The sequence below is a fragment of the Lycium barbarum genome, chromosome 8 (assembly GCF_019175385.1).
Source record: "Lycium barbarum isolate Lr01 chromosome 8, ASM1917538v2, whole genome shotgun sequence".
Lineage (NCBI taxonomy): Eukaryota > Viridiplantae > Streptophyta > Magnoliopsida > Solanales > Solanaceae > Lycium > Lycium barbarum.
Window position 1 is genome coordinate 85,938,065 of NC_083344.1, and position 14,378 is coordinate 85,952,442.

Here is a 14,378-nt window from a genome sequence, read left to right on the forward strand (position 1 = left end):
CGGGTCGTTGCATATGTGTATTGATTATCGACAGCTGAATAAGGTAACCATAAAGAATAAATACCCCCTCCCCAGAATTGACGATTTGTTTGATCAGTTGCAGGGCGCCAAGTATTTTTCGAAGATAGATCTTCGGTCTGGCTATCATCAGGTACGGGTACGGGAGGCCGACATTCCTAAGACAGCATTCCGGACCAGATATGGGCATTATGAATTCAGAGTTATGTCTTTTGGGCTGACTAATGCTCCTGCGGTATTCATGGATTTAATGAACCGGGTATTCAGGCCATTCTTAGACATGTTTGTAATTGTATTTATCGATGATATCCTGGTTTATTCTCGGTCCGAGGCAGAACACGCAGATCATCTAAGAGCGGTATTAGGGGTACTTCGGCATCAGAAATTATATGCAAAATTTTCTAAATGTGAATTCTGGCTGGCTTCAGTGGCATTCCTGGGGCATATTATTGCAGCTGATGGTGTCCGGGTGGATACACAGAAGATTGATGCCGTGAAAATTTGGCCCAGACCCACGACGCCCACAGAGGTACGTAGTTTCCTGGGGTTAGCAGGCTATTACAGAAGATTTGTGGAAACGTTTGCTTCGATTTCAGCGCCTTTGACAAGGCTAACTCAGAAGGGAGCCAAGTTCCAGTGGACTGATGCTTGTGAACGAAGCTTCCAGTTGCTGAAAGAGAAGCTGACTACAGCCCCAGTTCTGACTCTTCCAGAGGGACCCGATGGATATGTTATTTATTGTGACGCTTCTGGCATGGGATTGGGCTGTGTATTGATGCAGCACGGTAGAGTTATAGCTTATGCTTCTCGGCAATTGAAAAAGCATGAAAAGAATTATCCTACTCACGATCTGGAGCTTGCAGCGGTGATCCATGCCCTGAAGATATGGAGACATTATTTATATGGCGTTCATGTTGATATCTATACAGATCATAAGAGTCTCCAGTATATTTTCAGACAGAAAGAGCTTAATTTGCGGTAACGGAGGTGGCTGGAGCTCCTGAAAGACTATGATGTGGATATTCTGTATCATCCGGGCAAGGCTAATGTTGTTGCAGATGCGCTTAGCCGGAAATCTATGGGCAGCTTGGCAGATTTACAGCCAGACAGGAGAGAGATAGTACGTGACATTCATCAGTTGGCTAATCTTGGGGTTCGTCTGGCCGATTCTGGAGGTACACGGATTTCTGTCCGAGGGGTTTCTGAATCATCTATTAAGGAAGATATCAAACGGCATCAATATGAAGATCCTGTTTTGGCACAGTACAGAGACACGGCCTATGATAAGGAGAAGACTCCGTTCGAGTTCACTCCGGATGGGACTTTATTATTCAGGGGCAGGTTGTGTGTACCTGATATTGCAGGTCTTCGGCAGCAGGTTATGAGCGAGGCACATTATGCTCGCTATTCGGTCCATCCTGGGTCTACGAAGATGTACCATGATCTCCGATGCTTATACTGGTGGGATGGCATGAAACGGGATATCGCAGAATTCGTCGCCCAGTGTCCCAATTGTCAACAGGTCAAAATTGAACACCAGAAACCGGGTGGACTGTTGCAGGAAATGGAAATTCCGACGTGGAAGTGGGAGATCATTAATATGGACTTCATTACAGGGTTGCCTCGCACTCCACGGAAGTATGATTCCATCTGGGTTATTGTTGATAGGCTGACAAAATCAGCCCATTTTCTCCCCGTCAGGACTACTTATTCCGCCGAGGATTATGCCAGGCTTTATATTAAAGAAATAGTGAAGCTTCATGGAGTTCCTATATCTATTATCACTGACAGAGGTGCTCAGTTCACGGCGAACTTCTGGAGATCTTTTCAGGAAGGATTAGGGACTCAGCTAAGCCTAAGCACAGCTTTCCATCCTCAGAGTGACGGACAGGCCGAGCGCACTATCCAGACGCTTGAAGATATGTTGCGAGCCTGTGTTATTGATTTCAGAGGTAGCTGGGAGGATCACTTGCCATTGATTGAATTTTCTTATAATAACAGCTACCATTCCAACATCCAGATGGCTCCGTACGAGGCTTTATATGGTAGGAAATGCAGGTCACCTATTGGCTGGTTTGATATTGGCGAGACAGAATTAATCGGCCCAGATATGATCCAGCAGGCAGTTGATAAGGTGAAACTTATCCGGGAGTGACTATTGGCAGCCCAGAGTCGACAGAAATCATACGCTGATAAACGGCGTCGTCCTTTGGAATTCCAAGTTGGTGATTGGGTATTTCTGAAGGTATCGCCTATGAAAGGCGTGATGCGGTTCGGCAGAAAGGGGAAACTTAGTCCGCGTTATATTGGGCCTTATTTGATTGTGCGGAAAATTGGGAATGTCGCCTATGAGTTAGATTTTCCATCTGATTTGGAAGCAGTACATCCGGTATTCCATGTGTCTATGCTCCGCAAATGCATTGGTGATCCCTCCAGAATATTTCCTGCGGATGATATTCAGGTGACGGAGCAGTTTTCTTATGAGGAGCAGCCCGTAGCTATTTTGGACCGTCAGGTACGGAGGCTCCGTAATAAGGATGTAGCCTCTGTTAAGGTACTGTGGCGGAACGATAATAGGGAGGAAATGACATGGGAGGCCGAAGAGGAAATGAAGAAGAAATACCCTCATATGTTCCCTATGCCCACAGGTAACCTTGAATCCCTACTTAATTTCATTTTAATACCAATCGTATGTCATATGTGTTGTCTATAATTAGAAACTCCCCCAAGGTATTTTCCAACCCTATAAGATTAATTTTACATTCGAGGACGAATGTTCTAAAGGGGGGGAGGATGTTATATCCCGTGTTTTCACACGTTTGGAAAAAATTCGATAAATATTGGATTCTTGAGATATAAGGTCAAATTTGATAGTTTGTTGAACATAAGAGTTATGTATGAGAGAATAAAGTCATGAAAGAGCGGGACAAGGCTAAGGGTAATTTTGGAATTTTGGAAATTAGTTTCGGGAATTACAAAAGACGATCCATAAGCTATTGGGCTCAAAAATTGAATTGAAAATGAGGCCCATTTTCTTAAGGGTGGCCGGCCACATTAGGCCTTGGCCCAAACCCATTTTTAGTTGGTCATGTGCTTGGTCATGTGACCAAGCACTTCAACTACTTATACCATTGAAGACTTAAGGAATTAGAGATAAGAACAACAAAAGAAAATAGAAGAAGAACAAGAAGAGGTCTCGGGTTTGGAGGAGAAAAATAGGTACCAAAAATCTTGTCTTAAAAATTCATTTCTTGTGATTTTCCTACTAATTCAAGGCCCCTTTGCAACTTGGTGTAGTTGGTTTGGAAGGAAGAAGTCTTGTTTCTTCAAGTTGACCCTATATTCAAGTGAAGAAGATTGAGTAAAAAGGTAAGAAATTATCCATTGTTCTTGTGTTATGAAGTTTTGTTTGTGTTGTAGTATGTAGAAATGTGTTGATTATATGGAAAAATGGAAGTTTGTAATGTGGGTTTGGAATTGGAGGTGTAGCCGTGTGTGTATATATATGTTGTATAGCCAAAATGTATAGAATTCATGCTATATTCTAGTCGTGATTGTGATGAAATGTATATCGGAAGTGAAAGTGAAATGAATTGAGTTGAAGTGGGTGAGTTGATACTTGGCCGTGTGGTATAGGTTTGTATGGAATGGAATGGATTAAGTTTGTTTAGTATGTTAGTTGTGTTATTGAGATTCTTGTAATGTAAATGAAGTTAGAATGATATAAGTTTGAATCGAATTGGAATGCAAACACTTATGTCGTTTTAGTATGATTTTCCGACATTAAGGAAATGAAGTTGTTTGGTTGTGAATTATGATGATCATTGATGAAATTGGAAGTTGGAAACTTGTTATGAAATTGTATGCCAAAGATTTGATGTTTTCCATAAATTATGACTTTGGCGGAAAGTTGTATATTATGTATATCAAGTGTATAACTTAAGGAAAAGGATATGAAATGTCTCTATATCTATATTGTGATGATCTTGAGTGATAATGGATGTGAAATCATTGATATTAGTGAAGGTTTGGATTAGAATGAAGGTTATGCCAACTTGTGAGAAAAATGACTAGTTGAAGGATATTTGTGTTTTTGATGTTCTTTGTTGATGTTAATGTTGTCGTTTGGGTTGTTGTTGATGATTTCTAGCCGAGTTGAATTCTCGGGGTGCTATATGTATAGGGGAAGTGCTGCCGAAATTTTGGTAGACAAATATGCTTTAAGTTGGATTAATGGTATTCATAACTCACAATTGGTAAACTTGACCAATTGCAGTTTTTCGACGAAACGGGAAGTGAGTTTGGAAAGGCTTAAGAAGCGTGAAAGGTATGTAAAGCTACCCCGATCCTTCTTTTGGCATGTCTAAGTGTTTTAGGATCGGATTCGGGCCTCAAAAGACCTTCTTGGCCATCGGAATCCGCAAGAGAAAATCTCAGTTTTTCCTTCAGTGGAATTGAACCATTTTGATATGCTTTTCCTGAAATTATGTAAACTTTCTCTAAACTCCTTGAAAAGCTATAGAATGTCCGTAGAACCTTTATAGGTGACCCCATAAGCATAAAAGGCGTAATTTGAGCCCACCGCCTTGCATGTTCCGAGGTGGGCCCGCTATTCCCGGTTTTGCCCTTAATGTACTAAAGTCCCCTTTTTGAACGATTGTTGAAAGAAACGTTTCGACTACCCTTTTAATTACCTAACTAATATGGTTTTAAATATTCCATTAAGTCTGATAAATTGTTTTGATACTCGAAACTCATTTACTATGATTCCTTCCGACTTCATTGGATCGGTTTGTCTTTGATATGCCTCATCGAGTCTATGGAAACATTCATGATATTTTACTTGCATTAGTTTCTCACGACTCTATTCGTGGATGCCCCAATGTTTCCCACACTGAGCCCGGGCCAGGATATGTTGTCAAGCGTAATCCCCTGCATTGTTCGCCGTGCCTCGATGTGAGGGGGCAGGTATATGCGTACATGGGTTTGTGGAGTATGCTGTGCCATGTACGTTTGTTCTGATATGATTTACTATGGCCATCTGATATGACATATTATGTGTCACGACCCAACCCCGTGGGCCGCGACCAGTGCCCTAGCTGGGCACCTATACGTACCCGATACCCAAATTAGCATATTATCAGAATAATAATATAATAATAACATTAGTGGATGCTACAGAATTTAGCAGAAGAGCAGACTTGGCACACAGAAGCCGATAAGGCTGTCATATAACAAAACATCCCAAACATATGTACAGAACCCACACAGATGTATCCACAGACCTCTACAGAACATATCGCAATCATAAGACGGGACAGGGCCCCGTCATACCCTGAACAAAGTACATATCCAGATAGCAGTGACAGACTGTACCAAAAGATGGGCTCTGTAGAAGAGAGCGCCCCAAAATAGCAGAAATGGGATCCTAAACGTGCGGATCAGCAAACCTGTCGTCCGTACCTGCGCGGCATGAAAACGCAGCCCCCGAAGAAAGGGGGTCAGTACGAAATATGTACTGAATATGTAAAGCGGAATCACAGAAGTCAAATCATAATGATTACAGAAAATGGGTACAAAATCCAGAGTGTCAAATGCATATTTCCAAATCAGACAGAATGTGTACAGAAACATATGTCATATCATATCATATCCGGTCCCTGCCACGGGACTCGGCAGACAGAATGTGGCCACCCTCCCGACGCTGGTGCCACTATACAGAGGAATCAGAAAAAGGGGCGTGGCCCCGTATCATATAATGTCATATCAAAATGGCCATAACAGATCAGATCAGAATAGGCGGACATGGCACATCATACTCCACAGACCCATGTACGCGTATACCTGCCCCCTCACATCGGGACGCGGCGAACAATGCAGAGAATTACGCTTGACAACATATCCTGGCCCGGGCTCAGTGTGGGAAACATTGGGACATCCACGAATGGAGTAGTGAGAGACTAATGCAATTTAAAAATATCATAAATGGTTTCAAAGACTCGATGAAGCGTATCAAAGCCAAACAAATCCAATGGAGTCGGACGAAATCAGAACTAATACAATTCGGATATCATAATAATTTACAGGAATATAACCTTCCTGAAGTCATTCCGAGTGTCAAAATAATTTATAAGATTTAATAGAATATTTAAAATAATATTCTTTAAGCGATTAGTAAGGTAATCAAAACATTTCTTTCAAAAATCGCTTAAAAAGTAAGCTTTAGCATATTAGGGGCAAAACTGGAAATAGTGGGCTCGTCTCGGGACAAATAAGGCGGCGGGCTCAAATTATGCCCTCTAAGCTTATGGTATCACCTAAAAAGGTTATACAGACATTCTATGACTTTCCAAGTAATTTGGAGCAAAGTTGCATAATTTCAAGAAATAGCGTATCAAAGATGGTTCAATTCTACTGAAGGAAAAACTGAAATTTTGTCTTGCGGATTCCGAGGGCCAAGAGGTCCTTCGAGGCCCGGATCCGACTCTAACACACTAAGGGCATGCCAAGGGAAGAATTGGGTTTGCTTTACATACCTTTCACGCTCCTTAAGCCTTTCCAAACTCACTTCCCGTTTCGTCGAAAAACTGCAATTGGTCAAGTTTACCAATTGTGAGTTATTAATGCCATTATTACAACTTTAATCATATTTGGCTACCGAAATTTCGGCAGCACTTCCCCTATACATATGGCACCCCGAGAATTCAACTCGGCTAGAAATCATCAACAACAACCCAAACGACGACATTAACATCAACAAAGAACATTAAGAACACAAATATCCTTCAACAAGACATTTTTCTCACAAGTTGACATAACCTTCATTTCAATCCAAACTTTCACTAATATCAATAATTTCACATTCATCAACAATCAAGATCATCACCATATAGTTCTAGATACATTTCATATCGATTGCCTTAAGATATACACTTGATATACATAATATACAATTGTCCGCCAAAGTCTTAACTTATGCAAAACATCAAATCTTTGGCATGCAATTCCATAACAAGTTTCCAACTTCCAAATTCATCAATGATTATCACCATTAACAACCAAACAACTTCATTTCCTTAATGTCGGAAAATCATACTAAAACGACATAAGTTTCTACATTCCAATTCAATACAAACTTATATCATTCTAACTTCATTTCTATGCCAAGCATTACAACAACACTCCAATACACTAAACAAACTTAATCAATTCCACTCCATAGCCAACATACCACACGGCCATATGCTTATTTTTCCATATCAACTAAATTCATCCAACTTTCAATTCCCACATGCATTTCATCACAATCATAACTAGAATATAACATAAATTCAATACAATTTGGCTATACAACATGCATATACACACGGCTACAAGCCATATACCAAACCCACATTGCAAACTTCCATTTCTTCATACAATCAACACATTTCCATATACTACAACACAATCAAAACTTCACAACACAATAAAAAGGTAGAAATTCATACCTTTTCTTCAAGTTTCCTTCACTTGGAGATGTAGTCACTTTGATGATTCTAATGCTCCCCACTCCAATCCAACTATACCAAGTTACAAAGGAACCTTGACTTAGTAGGAAATCAACAAGAAATAAATTTTTGAAGCAAGATTTTTGGTACCTATTTTTTCCTAGCAAACCCGAAACCCTCTTCTTTCTCCTCTTCTATTTTTTTGTTCTTGGTTATCTCCTTTCATACTTATCACAGTCTTCAATTATATAAGTATTGAAGTGCTTGGTCACATGACCAAGCACATGACCCATAAAATGGGCTTGGACCAAGCCAAAGTGGCCGGCCAAGCACCCCATTTTGGGCCTCACTTTGCTTCAATTATTTTTTGAGCCCAATACTTATGGATCACATTTTGTAATTCCCGAAACTAATTTCCAAAATTCCAAAATTACCCTTAACCTTGTCCCACACTTTCATGACTCTATTCTTTCATGCATAACTCCTATGTTCAACAAAATATCAAATTGATCTTATATCTCAAGAATCCAATGTAATTCAAGTCTTTCCAAACGTGTGAAAACACGGGTCATAACATCCTCCCCCCCTTTAGAACATTCGTCCTCGAATGTAAAATTAATCTTATAGGGTTGGAAAATACTTTGGGGGAGTTCATGCTTACAAACAACACATAGGACATACGATTGACATTGAAATGAAATTAAGCAGGATTTAAGGTTACCTGTGGGCATAGGGAACAATTGAGGATATTTCTTCTTCATTTCCTCTTCGGCCTCCCATGTCATTTCCTCCCTATTATCGTTCCGCCACAGTACCTTAACAGAGGCTACGTCTTTATTCCGGAGCCTTCTTACCTGACGATCCAAAATAGATACGGGCTGTTCCTCGTACGATAGTTGCTCCGTCACCTGAATATCATCCGCAGGGAAAATTCTGGAAGGGTCACCAATGCATCTGCGAAGCATAGAGACATGGAATACCGGATGTACCGCTTCCAAATCAGATGGCAAATCTAACTCATAGGCGACATTTCCAACCTTCCGAACAATCTGATAAGGCCCAATATAACGCGGACTGAGCTTACCCTTTCTGCCGAATCGCATCACGCCTTTCATAGGCGATACCTTCAGAAATACCCAATCGCCTACCTGAAACTCCAACGGTCAACGCCGTTTATCCGCGTATGATTTCTGTCGACTCTGGGCTGCCAACAGTCGCTCTCGAATAAGTTTCACCTTGTCCACGGCCTGCTGGACCATATCTGGGCCAATCAACTCTGTCTCGCTAATATCAAACCAGCCGATCGGCGATCTGCACTTCCTGCCATATAAAGCCTCGTACGGAGCCATCTGGATGCTGGAATGGTAACTGTTATTATATGCAAACTCAATAAACGGCAGGTGATCATCCCAGCTGCCTCTGAAATCAATAACGCAGGCCCGCAACATATCCCCCAGCGTCTGTATAGTGCGCTCGGCCTGCCCGTCGCTCTGAGGATGAAATGCGATGCTCAGACTCACTTGAGTCCCTAGTCCCTCCTGAAAAGATCTCCAGAAATGCGCCGTAAACTGGGCGCCTCTGTCAGAAATAATAGATATAGGAACTCCGTGAAGCTTCACAATCTCTTTAATATAGAGCCTGGCATAATCCTCGGCGGAATAAGTAGCCCTGACGGGAAGAAAATGGGCTGATTTCGTCAGCCTATCAACAACGACCCAGATGGAATCATACTTCCGTGGAGTGCGAGGCAAACCTGTAATGAAGTCCATATTAATAACCTCCCACTTCCAAGTCGGGATTTCTATCTCCTGCAGCAGTCCACCCGGTTTCTGGTGCTCAATCTTGACATGCTGACAATTAGGGCACTGGGCGACGAACTCTGCAACATCCCGCTTCATACCGTCCCACCAGTATAAGCATCGAAGATCATGGTACAGCTTCGTAGACCCAGGATGGACCGAATAGCGAGCATAATGTGCCTCGCTCATAACCTGCTGCCGAAGGCCTGCAATGTCACGACCCAACCCCGTAGGCCGAGACTTGTGCCCGAATTGGACACTCATATTTATCTGTTAACTCTAATAATTTATAATTAGCATGTCATGATCTCATTTGTATGTAAGAAGATAGTGAGTTATTTAGATTTGTCAAGTTCTGTATGCCTTAGTCATCCATCTCCCAAGGAGTTGCACTTATCAAACAACAACATTTATATATATTCCTAAGCAAGCCGACAAGGCTGCCACGATATACAAAATACCAAACATACACACATATGCAAGCCGACAAGGCTGCCATTACGACTGGGTACGCCCCAAACTTAAGTCAAAACATAAAACGCATCAACAACTGTAAACAGACCCACACCGATATCCACAGACTTCTAAGAGTAATGACCGTATTATGTGGCGGGACAGGGCCCCGCCGTACCCAAATAAACACATACGGACACAACATAAGGAGGTTATACCACAAGCTAGCTCCGGAACAAAGGAGCAGTCCAAAATAGCTGAAAGATGATCTAAGCTGGCGGATCTCCAAAGCGAGCGTCTGTACCTGCGGGCATGAACGCAGCCCCCCGAAGGAAGGGGGTCAGTACGGAATATGTACTGAATATGTAAAGCTTGAAACATAGTATAGACTTATATTGAGACACGGTACATAGGATGCATTGCAACAACAGAATTTCATAAAACTTGCCTTTGAACATATTTCATCTGTATCATTCTCTTATCATTGCTATTATAGAGTTTTGTAGTCAAAGCTGCATAATCATTCTGTATAAAACATACATGACGTATCCCGGCCCTTTTTATGAGGGACTCGGTAATTTAAAATCATAGCATCATAACATAAACATAGACGTGTCCCGGCCCTTTCCTGAGGGACTCGGTAATAAGGAATATGCCCTCCTGGCCACCACCATAATAAGCAACCACATATATGCAAATCATCTTTTTAGACTGAAGGGATAAGCAACTAACCCGCTCTAAGTGTCAAAATAATGTTCACCTTCAGTTCATTTCAAGTCTCATAACAAACCATTACAAGAAACGTTTTAGACTTCATGTACATATGTCACTTTAATATGGTATAGCTTTTGGAAGTCAAGTATGTCTTTAGTTGTGCAATTCTTTAAGTATAGGAACTTTCATGCATCGTTCATTAGTCACTCATACTGTAGGTACATGACAATAACATTAGTGAAATATAGATTCATAAGCCATACATGAAACTAGAGAATAGAATTTACCCCAAAATTCATATCGTTTCATTCTTACGTCTAGGACATGCCAAAAGAAAGAAGGAATAGGCTTTACATACCTTTTGCGTTTAGTTGTATTCTAACTTGTACTTGCTGCCCAAAAACACTTATCCTATATCAAGATGTGAAGAACTACAATTAGTCTACAGGGGCATTCAATACGTATTGTGACATTCACAACTCCTTTCTAACAATTAAACGACGTTTCGTTCGCATTCAAAACCAACTAGCGTTACAAGCTAACATTGCTAATCGTTCTTTCATATATTGATCAAAACTTGTTTAATCATGACTTAGGGAACTTGGGCAGTCCCTACACCACCCAAAATAGTCTCATACACACGGCAACCCAACACACACATCATTTCCATTCTTACTTAGCAATTTTCCAGTTTTAACTTGCAACAACACAACACTTTTCATGACTTTACTTTCATGAAATCTTGGAACTGTTTTAGCATCATCTTCACTCTTACAACAGCCCACAATCAGTTCAGTTTTAACTTGAATCATGGCATTTTACATTCACTACACGTTTGCAACAAAACCAACATTCAACACACACAATTTCACTTCTAATCCCTAAAACTGTCCACGGTTTTTGGACTGCCCTTACCCCTCAACATAATTCGTTTCTTGAACACCTTAATTTACATATTCAACATGCATACAATACACTACAATGTCCACAACAACAACAATCAAATTATAGCCCAAAACAGTCCATGAATTCGTCCAAAACAGCCCCCTACCCGGTTTCATCACAACTACTCCAACTTCATGATTTTCATTCGTTTATCCAACTACAATGCATTCAATTCATTTCCAATACATGTTCAACAAGATTAAGCATGACTTCATCAGAATCTTCAACACATGATTCATTTTAAATTCGAGCAAAAACAGTCCAATAGCCAACATGCAACATCACAACCAAACTCCCACAATCTTTGTTCATTTACATATGTTGATACATATTCAATTAACTAACAATACATGCACAATGAAATCAGTCATAAACTCACCTCACACACGGCTCACTCCCTACTTCAACTACAACCACAATCCAACAACAACATGCATGAACTATACATTCAAATGATCATGCAACACAAGAACAACAAACATTCTTACCTTTCAATCTTGACACTTCAATCGGCTAGCCTTCACTTTCACTACTTGAATTTTAACACTTGTTCTTGCTATATCAATGGATGCTACATGTTAACACACCTTCCATGGAGTTGGATTGCTTAGGAAAAACTGAAATTTTTTGGAGAAGTTGGCACCTTCACTCTCGGCTAGCTCTAGCCGAGAGACTCTCTCTCTCTATCACTATATTTCTTGACTTGTTGATGTTGGAATGAGTTTGTTAGTGCTATGGAATCAGATTTTTGTTTTGTCTATGTTCCCTCCATGACTTGGCCATGTGCCTTACATTATTGTGGGTCAATAACCATTGACTATTCCACTCAAGCTACACGGCTAGCTTTGTCCATTTAATGGACTGATTTTTGGTCTTTCCAATCCCACTTATTAATCCAATTATGGTTAGTTTAATACCAATTTTCCATTACTAGTTTAATGCCACACGAGAATTGTGAATAAATTGTGACTCGACGCGAAACCGGAAGTTAAAATCTCTACTTCATATCTTAAGATAGTCTTGCCTTTAACTTGTCGCGCTTATTTTAAAACGTCCCGACGTATGAAAATATGGGACATAACATCCTCCCCCCCTTTAGAACATTCGTCCTCGAATGTCGCTTTTATCCCGTTAGGTTCTATAAGGATTTTGGGAAGGGTTTTCCTTATTGCTAACATATAAATTGAGCAGATAATTTAACACAATCAAGTGAAGGAGTTTAATTTACCTGTAGATGTGGAAAAAAAGTGAGGATATTTCTTTTTCATCTCCTCTTCAGCCTCCCAAGTCATCTCCTCCCTATTATTGTTCTGCCACAACACTTTAACCGACGCCACATCTTTTGTTCGTAACCTCCTGATTTGTCGATCAAGTATGGCAATAGGTTGCTCTTCAAATGATAGCTCCTCTGTTACCTGAATATCGTCTGTAGGGAACACCCTGGAAGGATCGCCTATATACTTCCGAAGCATGGACACATGGAAGACCGGATGTACTGCTGCCAAATCCGCTGGCAGGTCTAACTCGTAAGCAACTTGGCCTACCTTACGAATGACCTGATAAGGTCCAATGTACCTTGGGCTCAACTTCCCTTTCTTGCCGAACCTCATAACACCCTTCATGGGTGACACTTTCAAGAACACCCAATCGCCAACCTGAAATTCCAAGTGTTGACGTCGATTATCCGCATACGCCTTCTGCCGACTCTGAGCTGCCAGTAATCTTTCCTGAATAAGTTTCACCTTATCGACAGCCTGCTGAACCATATCTGGGCCTATCAGCTTAGCCTCGCCAACATCAAACCAGCCTATAGGGGATCTGCATTTCCTGCCATACAGGGCTTCGTACGGCGCCATCTGAATGCTAGAGTGGTAACTGTTATTGTAAGCAAACTCGATAAGCGGCAAGTGATCCTCCCAGCTGCCTTTGAAATCAATAACACAAGCTCTCAACATATCTTGTAGCGTCTGGATGGTACGCTCAGCCTGCCCGTCAGTCTGAGGATGAAATGCGGTGCTGAGACTCACCTGTGTCCCCAATCCCTCCTGGAAGGATCTCCAGAAGTTAGCTGTAAACTGGGCCCCTCTATCTGAGATAATAGTTGTGGGAACTCCATAAAGTCTCACTATCTCCTTAAGATACAATCGGGCATAATCCTCAGCTGAGTACGTAGTCCTGACTGGAAGGAAGTGGGCTGATTTTGTCAGTCTATCAACAATAACCCAGACAGAGTCATTCTTCCGTGGAGTGCGAGGGAAACCTGTGACGAAGTCCATATTAATTACTTCCCATTTCCAGGTTGGAATTTCCATCTCCTGCAATAGCCCTCCGGGCTTCTGGTGCTCTATCTTGACCTGCTGACAATTTGGACACTGGGCCACAAATTCTGCTATGTCCTTTTTCATGTCGTTCCACCAGTACAAACACCTAAGATCATGATACATTTTTGTCGATCCCGGGTGAATAGAATAACGATCATAGTGTGCTTCCCCCATTACCTGCTGCCGCAACCCTGCAACCTCAGGTACACATAATCTGTCTCTGTATCGTAGTACTCCATCGGCTGACATCTTAAATGGGGTCTCATCCTTCTGAAGTGCTGTATCTCTATAATGTACCAGAACAGGATCCTCATATTGCCGTCTCTTTACCTCTTCTACAATAGAGGACTCAGCAACACCTCGTACAATAATGCTACCATTATCAGCATCAGCCAAACGAACTCCAAGACTAGCTAGCTGATGGATCTCACGAACTATCTCCTTCTTTTCTGGTTGTACGCCGGCCAAACAAGCCATAGATTTACGGCTGAGTGCATCTGCTACCACATTAGCCTTTCCTGGGTGATATAGAATATCAACATCATAATCCTTCAGCAACTCTAACCATCTCCTCTGTCGCAAATTCAGTTCCTTCTGCTTAAAAATATACTGGAGACTCTTATGATCTGTATAAATAT